Source organism: Pseudochaenichthys georgianus, chromosome 4 (genome assembly GCF_902827115.2).
Source record: "Pseudochaenichthys georgianus chromosome 4, fPseGeo1.2, whole genome shotgun sequence".
Taxonomy (NCBI): domain Eukaryota; kingdom Metazoa; phylum Chordata; class Actinopteri; order Perciformes; family Channichthyidae; genus Pseudochaenichthys; species Pseudochaenichthys georgianus.
The window spans coordinates 41,116,026-41,125,198 of record NC_047506.1 but is presented as its reverse complement, the minus strand read 5'-3'; the positions used below and the strand labels follow the sequence as shown (position 1 = coordinate 41,125,198).

The window sequence follows — 9,173 nt, the reverse complement described above, 5'->3', positions numbered from 1 at the left end:
GTCCGCTGCAACTCTTACTACTTTTAAATCCAGGCTGAAGACTTTTCTTTTTGTCGCTGCTTTTAATTGAACTATTCATATCTTAAACTGCACTGTAACTTTTATCCATGTACTTTTTCTTGTAATGTTTAATTGAACTATTCATATTTTAGACTGCACTGTAACTTTTATCCATGTATTTTTCCTTAATGTTTATTTTATTAGCTTTTCTTTTTTAATGCTTAATGTCTTTCATTTTTTTTTTGTAAAGCACTTTGAATTGCCTTGCGTTGAAAAGTGCTATATAAATAAACTTGCCTTGCCTTGCCTTGCCTTGCCTTGATTTGGCAGCGTCGTTGAGAGGCAAAAAGGCAGACTTGGGCCAATTAATCTTAAAACCTGATAGGTTGCCAAATTCCTCTATTACACTAAGCAGACGAGTTGTAGGCGTTGAGGGGTTCCGCATAAAAAGTAACCCATTCTAATCTTGAGTGGCAGGGTGAATCAGGAAAGCATCAGTTCCCTTTTCCCGTGCCAAAGCCATAGCCCGTGAGAATGCTCTTCGGCGTTTAGCTGTATAATTGCTGAAGTCAGCAGCGAAGCGGAGAGCTCTGTTGCCGATTGAAGGGGGGTGTTTCCTCGCCTCACGGAGGATAGCTTGGCGTGTGGAGAAGCGTAGACAGCAGAAGATAAAAGCCCGGGGTAGTTCTCCCTCCGTAGGGGGACCGCCGCAGAAGATTCTGTGGGCACGCTCTATTTCAGGTTTAAGTTGCTTCAGAGCGGGGAACCAAGTGGGTATCATGCGTTCCAGGATCTGCACCGGGGCATCACCCTCCGCGTCCTCGTGTAGACCATAAACCCAAATGTTGCACCTCCTATTACGGTCCTCAAGATCCGCCATCTTCTGTTCGAAACCCAGCATCTTTTCAGAAACGGTGGAAAGGACGGTAGAATCTTTCTTAGTGCTATTTTTCAAAGCATCCAGCTGAAGTAATCCTTGTAGTTACAGTTGCTAGCTCTGAGTGCACAGCATCAATTTTGTTAGCTACTCGATCGAGGCTAGCATCTAGCTCCTCACGTAGCAAGGTCCTCACCACTTCGGCGATGAATTTAATATCTTCATCTTTCAGCGTTTTAGTCGATTTTCCCTTTGCCTCCGGCATTCTTATAGCTTTCCAACAGATAATTCGGCGTGAAATGACTTAAATGTGTAATAATAGTGGGATGTTGTCAGGGAGCTCAAGACTCACACAGCCATTTCGTTCCCGCAGTCAACCGGAAGTCGCAAACAGCATGTTTTTAATGATTTAATCTTTTAAGAAACAAAATATCAACTTTGAACAGAAGGGTTTGAAAACACGTTTTTAATGCAAATAAAAATTCACTTTTATTGTCTGCGTGAAAGGCACAGTAGGCTATGAGCGAATACATATCAACATTCAAAAATTACCAAGTCGTACAATAGGGGAGACCAGGGACAGCACTTTTTGGGCTTTCCCCAATAAGTAAAAAAACATTTACACTAGGATAACCATTTTGCTATATTATACATTTTCAATGTGTCAACTACTGAAACAATGTATTTAAGATGTTTCTATGAAATAAGTACAGGTTGGAAAATGTATTTATTTATTTTTAAACTCAACTGTTACAGGGACGGTTGTATGCCAGGGACGGTTGTAACACATGCCAGCAGGGACGGTTGTAACATGCTAATAACGGTTACCTTTTTTCCCACTACATGACAAAAAAGAGGGAAAGCTGTCTAATTCTAAGGCAACAAGATTTGAATGGGGTTTCACACATCCACCAACAAACAATGAACATAACTTAAAACAGAACACCAGATGGAATTAATCTGATTCACCGTTGTGGCAGGTGTAAAAGTCACTTCCATCTGTATATATAGCCTATTCTACCTTAATTATGTAGACCTACCTCCTTTGAGCTGAGACCTTATAAATCAGCTGCCTCCATCAGGTAGTCTCTCAAAAGCATCTCTTGCTCTGTTGAGAACACTTTCTTGGGTGTCCAGTAGCCTACTCTTTGGGGTGATTTTGATCCCTGACTCTCCAACCTCAGCCTCTTGTTATGGAACCGGTACAGGGTGACATGGCATATATCACGGGACTTTGCCACTGCTCTGACCAATTTGCCCTCCTGAACTTCATTTGAGGCCCTCTGCAGCAGGGGAAGTGGCACTCCCCTGTCTGTCTTCCTCTTTCTGATATTTGGCATACTGTAAACACACGCACACACTTTACGTACAGTATTTTATTCTGTTTATTTTTACAGGGACAATGCACACCAATCAACAATATTGATCATTCGAGCAAATGAGCCATCATTGTAAATGTGCCATGGTACAACTGTCCCAGGTGGTCCGTGTTACGACCACCAGTCATGTTTTCACCCCCTGTGAACCTGCCTGATTGCTAGCTTGACCCATATTTAGCTAGTTATATGTTTAGCTTACAAAACAGTGATTCTAATAATACTAGTTTGGATTCCTAGACATTGGGGTGGTCAATAACGTAACCAGATGAGTGATTACAGCGCCCGGTATCATTTTACACACATTTGTATCACACAGATGCAAGACTTGCACACGCCTGTTATCTAACCGAAAGTTCCGCACGCACACTCCAGCTGAAACTCTCTCCTTATTAATTTAAGCATTGTACTTATTAATGTATGCAGACAATAACACTATCTATGTTATTTTTGGATTTACCGTACCTCTTAATTGCCCGTGACAGGTTGGCAAGGTCGATGAATCCTGAAGTTGCCCAAGGATTGTTCAGGGAGCACGAATCCTTGTCAAAAAGAAGACATGGCCAGCAAAATAGACGCTGAAGTTTAGCGCTTCCAGTTAGCCACTCCGTGCGGACATAATTGTCCTCATTGAACGTCCGATTCTCTCCCTTTTTCCTCTGTGTACACACAGCTCGAGTGCGGGCATTGGCCTGTCATCTGATTTAATTTTTAGTTGCTGCTGTAGCGGAAGTTTAGTAAAGTTATGTTTGATTAAGTACGCCAAATCTCCACCCTCCATAATGCTTCATTTGCTTGATAATTTCTAACGGCGGTGATGACAGTTACAGTATTAAAACTGATGTTGATGTGATTTGATGGCAGTGTCCAATCAAATCGCCAGCCGCCAGCCACCTCTGAAGGGAAGCAAGAGGCGGCTGGCTTCCCTTGGCATGGCCCTGACCAATCACAGGTTGGCAGGGGCATCACGTGGGCCTCATCTGATTGGTCAATCCCTCCATTTTTTTTCACTAAGGGAAGCCAGATTCGGCTGGCCTCCTCTCGCAACAGAGAGTGCAATCTACTGTTTCACCATAACATCTTTGTAAAATACTCAATGAGAATGGGGGAGAGACGGGCCGGCAGCAACACACAGCAAAGGAGAATTATGTGTTTTTATTTAAATTATAACTATAATCCGAAAAAACAGCCTTGGCCTCCGGGAGAAAACGCCACTGAGAAGAACAATACACAGATGTTTATATAGTGTAAATTGTGATAGAGCAAACCATCTTAATACATGTAGCAGCCAGACAGCAAACTAAGCTTCTTGAACTGCTGCTAGAACACAGTTTTACTATGGGGTATTTCTAACAAGACCAAAAAGATATACAAGGCTTCCAAAACAGAAGAAACCAACTCAATACAGTATTTCCTTCACAACGACAAAAGCACAAATAAAAACCAAATAACAATAACATAACATAATGTGATGTTAGAAATATGAATATAAGACTAATAATTACAGCATGTTTGCTAAATGAAAATATTTGTATCTTATAAAATAATTCCTACAACATCTTCTGTATAACAAGTTCTATTTGCAATGACCTAAGTTAAGTTAACCCTTCTCTTGCGTTCGGTCATACCCCCCTTTCCCATACTATTTTCGGACAAAATTGGCTATTGATATTTCTGGAACCCCTTATCCCATTTTGATGGTTGACATCTCATTTGAACAGTCAGAGCAAGTAAAATCAAGGGGTGGCAGACAGAATGACACCAGGGGTGAATTTCATGTTATAACTTTGCAGTAAGTTCAAAGATAGTGTTTACTGTACATTACTGTATATTATAAAAATGCTTGCCATGTAGGCTGTGTTTACTGGAGTTAGTGTTGTAGCTTAGATTCTTCCTGTTCCAATGATGTATGGGATGTATTGATTTGATACAAGCACGCCAGTGTTTCATTGTGTACTTTCAACTACAGTATATGATCCGGCAAGTTCAGCATTCACTGTGATGAATATAAAATAAGACACTGATACTGTTTTACTCAATGAACATGTATGTGTGTGTCAAAATCAGCTGTTTCTCAATGTATTTCTTAGAGGGGCACCATTCAAGCTGATCTGCTCGATATGCAGAACATACGCGGCACGCAGGTTTCACAAGCTGCCGGACCGAGAGTTTGATCCTGCCTGCGGCGGGAGGAGGCGGTCTGCTCGGCCTGCCCTTGGCTCTGGGGTGCCTCCTTAAAAAAACAAAAAAAAAACAGTTAAATAAAACATTTATCTTAACAGATACGATTTGTTTGGAGGGGCAGGAGATCTTCACTGCTAGAGAAGTACAAATGATACGCAATGAAACGTCCTTTTTTCTAAGAATGAATCTGCATGACATGTACAGTACAGAGCTCCATATTCTTCAAGTTACTCTTTAAGTAGGTCACTGGCAAACAGTACATACTGACTGCTCTTCCACTATTGATAAATGCAACACAATTACAGGGTTGATATGTTTCTTGGTACATGATGAATAGTAATAAAAATAAAAATAAAGCATTCTTTGTCTCTTGTTAGTATTTGATATTAGATGTTTTGCTCTGTCCAGAATTGTTTTTGTTGTATACAACAAAAACAATTATAGATGCTAAACGTTAACACCAATGTAAATTTGAGAATAGCTTACAGTTTTCTTTAGCTCCTGTTATGTATTCTTTTAACACACATGTTTAAATAAAGACGGTTTATTTTGTTTTAAATCCTTCAAATGGTCACGCTTGCTATCTTCTGCCTTTAGGAACTTTATGACCTGCGAGTAAGTGTAAAAATGATCCATTTTCCTGGAGGGCTTTGTGAAGCCAGTCTTATGACTTGCCAATTGTAATGGTGTGTACTGAGAATCCACTGTTTACAGAGAACTTTCAAACATGTGCTGAGGTTAGAAGAAGCTATAAAAAGCCAAAAGTCCCCGGCTGTCCATTTGCAAACAAACCAGCATTTCAGAAGAGAAAGCGTTTGTCTCAGAGTGGAATATTATTGGATGTTGAAATCAGGGTCAGAGGCGTCCTCCTGGTGTCGCGAGCTCACTGACTCGTGTTGGCTCTTGTGTCGCAGATGGCCTTGCGTTGGTTTTACTTACAGGTTCAGAGCTTTTACCTTCAACATGAGTAATGTTCACAGTGAGTTGACTCCGAGGCAGAGGGAGTTATTGAAAATTCGCCGGGACAGCGACACTAAGGCTGCTGAACTGGTCAAGATGGAGAAGATGCTGCAGCAGACCAAGGACCTGCTGGACAGGAAGACAGAATCCTGCTCATTTCAAACCTGCTCAGACAGCATGGACTTACAAGAGAACATGGGTCTGTACCACATCCTACTAAATGCTCATGTGTGTTGAAATCTCTATCTGGTGCACTGATAAAGCTGAAACGTTGACTTTAAAGATCACCTATTATGCAACATCCACGTGTCATGTCTTTTATAAACATGTGTCCCCTCTGTGTAAAGAGATTCTGAAAGTTTCAGGAAAAAAGATTCTCTCACTTTTTGTCCTGATCCATTTCTATAAAAACCTGTCTGAAAATGAGTTGATCAGATTTTGGCCACTTTGTGATGTCATAACGATGAACTTGTGTAACCATTAGCCAATCAGCAACCAAGGTAACCCCCCCCACCTTATCACCTGAATCTCCTCCTCGAACACCATTGAGTTCTTTGTAACCAAATCTCTCTCAGAGGGGCGTGGGGAGGGGCTCCTTATTTTCATCTAAAGTAACAGACAGAGAATCAGCACTTTTGAAACAGGGCTGAAACAGAGGGGATTATGGGATGCTACAATGATCTGTTTGGAGCCAAACACTTCAGAGACATGTTTTGTATATATATGAGACCTATAATACATTGATGAAAAACAGTATAATAGGGGACCTTTAATATTATTTCTTTCAACTAACCTAATACAGGTATGTGAAATCTGTTTCACATACTTGTATTAAAACATTTAATTAGATTCACAGCTTCCGTTGTTTTCCTTGTACTTGTGGTAACAGTCTTTTGGTTGCAGTGGAGGACCTGGAGGAGAAGCTGCGCTCCAGCCGGCGCCACAGGAGGAGCTCGCTGCACCACACACAGCTGCTGGAGAGCCAGATGAAAACAGTGAAGGGCGAGCTGGTGGGCACGCTGGACCACCTGCAGGAGCTGAGGAACGTCCTGCGGCGCTCCCAGCAGAAAGCAGAGGAACGCAAGGCAGCCATGGAGAAGCTGGCGGCGGGGCTCAGGTGAAGCACCAGGCTCCTCTGACCACTTCAAGCTTCAATACCCCAACTGATCGGACCCCCAGGGAACCCACTGACACCGCACCCATGCACTGGTTAAAAGAAGAAAGAAACTTGAGCTGATGTGTTGGTCTTCACTCTCTCCTCCGTCACTGCAGTGTTTGGCATCCAAAGACTACATTCAAAAAGGCTTTGTAAGTGTCTTAACACAATAATGCTTTTAAAAGAAGTAGAAGGAGTTCCTTCTCCCCCCCCCCCCCCTTCTTAATCTAAAGCTTTTTTTGACATACGTTGTCAGCTGTGGCGGCTGGTGGAAATTATTTTAGGTGGGGCTATTGTAATGGTGAATAAACCACACGGGGAACATTTTGAGAAATGACCCCTTTTATGACTTCTGGTGATGTTAGAGGTATGAGAAGACTGATCAATGCCTCCATAATCTGCAGTGTGGTTAGCTATGAATCTTCCAACACTTCCAAACACCTTGTCCTGGACATAGTTTCTACAGTAAACTGTGCAACAGTACAGTAGGCCCACACAAACTGCAGCACACCGGTTCTTTGGGAACACTCAAATGATTGAATTCCCATTTGAAATCAGGAGACTAAATACGAACATTATAGACGTGGTTCAGAAACACAGACATATTAGAAAACAGACCATTAAGGCAACAAATCTAGTTTGATGGATGCTGTCAAAACTCAACTATATACAATAATGTGTGTGTGTGTGTGTTTATTTATCACGGGCACATAGTATCTGTCCCCGGCTGTTTGAAGAGCAAGCATGGGAAACAAAAGACAGCGTTTACCTGTTTGCATCCAGCTAGTCACACACACAGTTACAATCACACTCCCTGTAATTGACATACTTAATAGATAGTTTAGCTTCTCACCATCATTTGCTGTGGCCCACACATAACGATCGTAACTGAAAGGCTGCCTGTCAAACGTAAACATTCAGCCACGTGACTCGCAAACTCTCGCGAGAAATCTGACAACCAGCCGCCACTGGTTGTCAGATTTCCCCAGAACCTGCATCTCTGTCCTGTGGAAACGATCTGAGCGATGATTCTAAATCCCTGCTGTTTAAAACCATATTAAATCATACATACAGTATTCCCTTTTTCTTTAATATTCTTTAACTCTTTGCACATTGCATATGGAGTGGTGTTCAAGTTCTAACGATCTATCTTGAGCAGCCCTATGTTTTTCTCTGGGTTGATCTTTGCTCAGCCGTTTATGAAAAGAAAACATCTTCATGATTTACGGTCTCTGCAGCTCAAGAAATCCCCTCTGTGTTATTGCTTCACAAACCTGTTTTAATGAATTCTTCCTCGCCAATATTAACATGTAAGCTGTATTTTGCCTGTAAAGTTCACCAACTTTGTAATTTGTATGTTATTAAATTCTTAGATGCTGATTACTCTAATGTTGTATGAATTGTTTCTTGGAAAATATTACAATAATTGTTCGCTCATTGTATTTTTTGATGTATTATCTCAGATTCAAGTTTGTCTTTATATGGTTTTATCAGTTAAAATAAACTATAATAAAGTATTATAATTAATAGTAATCTAATTTATTTGTGCTTTATAAGAGAAAATATGCATACAATTAACACAAAACAGGAATAGAATATCATAAATAATTTAAAAAGGTTCACTAATTATTAAAAAACAATATTTAGAAAATAGATAATAAACTGAGATACAAATATAATAATAATAATAATAATACATGTTGAATATAATAATTACATGAAAATAAATATATTCATTGCTATCAGTAAATAAAATAATTAAATCAGATGAGCAATAATTAAGCGAATGAGTTTAATACGAACAGTATGTCTTTTGTCATTTCGTTCCAGAGGACAGAGAAGTGTTCCAGTGTTCCTCCTCTCTCCCTGCGGTGTGTTTCCTGCGGTCAGTCATCTGAAAGCTCTGTTTCTTCCCTGTGGATGGGATGTTGTCTCACCTAATTTAGCACACATGGTTTCACACAACAACGTCACATGCTGCGAGGCTGTGGGACGATCTCATTGGCTGACCATCACATAGACATTTAACTGTAATTATAACTGAAGGAGCAAAGTCACATGAACTCATCTCTATGTACCTGTAAAGCTGACACCAAGCACCTCCAAACATAAATAAAGACTGATGTTATATTATTAATATTAACTTTTGTGTCGTGTGTCTGCCTTCTGTATTCATTCAATTTAGAAATGTTTAAGTAGGCCTACTATTTGAATGCACTTTATTTGACAATTCAGAAGCACATATTGTACCTTTGACATCTTTAGTTTTTTTATTAATTCAAAATAGTATAAACCTGTTATGTGGCTGAGGAGGTAGAGTGGTCCTCCTGTTGAAGTTTCATTGGGCAAGATATTGATACCCAAGATGCTCCTGAAGCGGTAGCCAGCGGTGTGTCAGTGTTTGTTAATGTGTATCACTCCCAGCGAGCAGGTAACTTCTGCGTATGTGTGAAGGATAAATGCACTTTGAGGGGTCACAAAGAAGAATATCTATTTTTACAAACCTCCATCTTTTATTAATGCATTAAAAATGATAATCTCACAATTTATATATATATATATTTCTGAATTGAGTGGTTTTGCAGAATGATATCATATACTTTACTTTAAGTGCTTTTGA

General features: G+C 40.2%; 1 long non-coding RNA gene across 2 annotated transcripts; it reads right to left on the bottom strand.

Annotated features, from left to right (window-relative positions):
* Positions 1 to 1,328: 1,328 nt before the first annotated feature.
* On the bottom strand, positions 1,329 to 7,567 carry LOC117445739 (uncharacterized). 2 transcript variants are annotated; one of them, XR_004552036.2, is made up of 3 exons: positions 7,407 to 7,567; positions 5,230 to 5,526; positions 1,329 to 4,486 (listed from the first exon to the last, which is right to left on the bottom strand). It is a non-coding gene; the product is annotated as an uncharacterized lncRNA (long non-coding RNA). The 2 variants fall into 2 exon arrangements; XR_004552035.2 differs by having other exon boundaries at positions 5,394 to 5,526.
* Between the last annotated feature and the right edge of the window lie 1,606 nt (positions 7,568 to 9,173).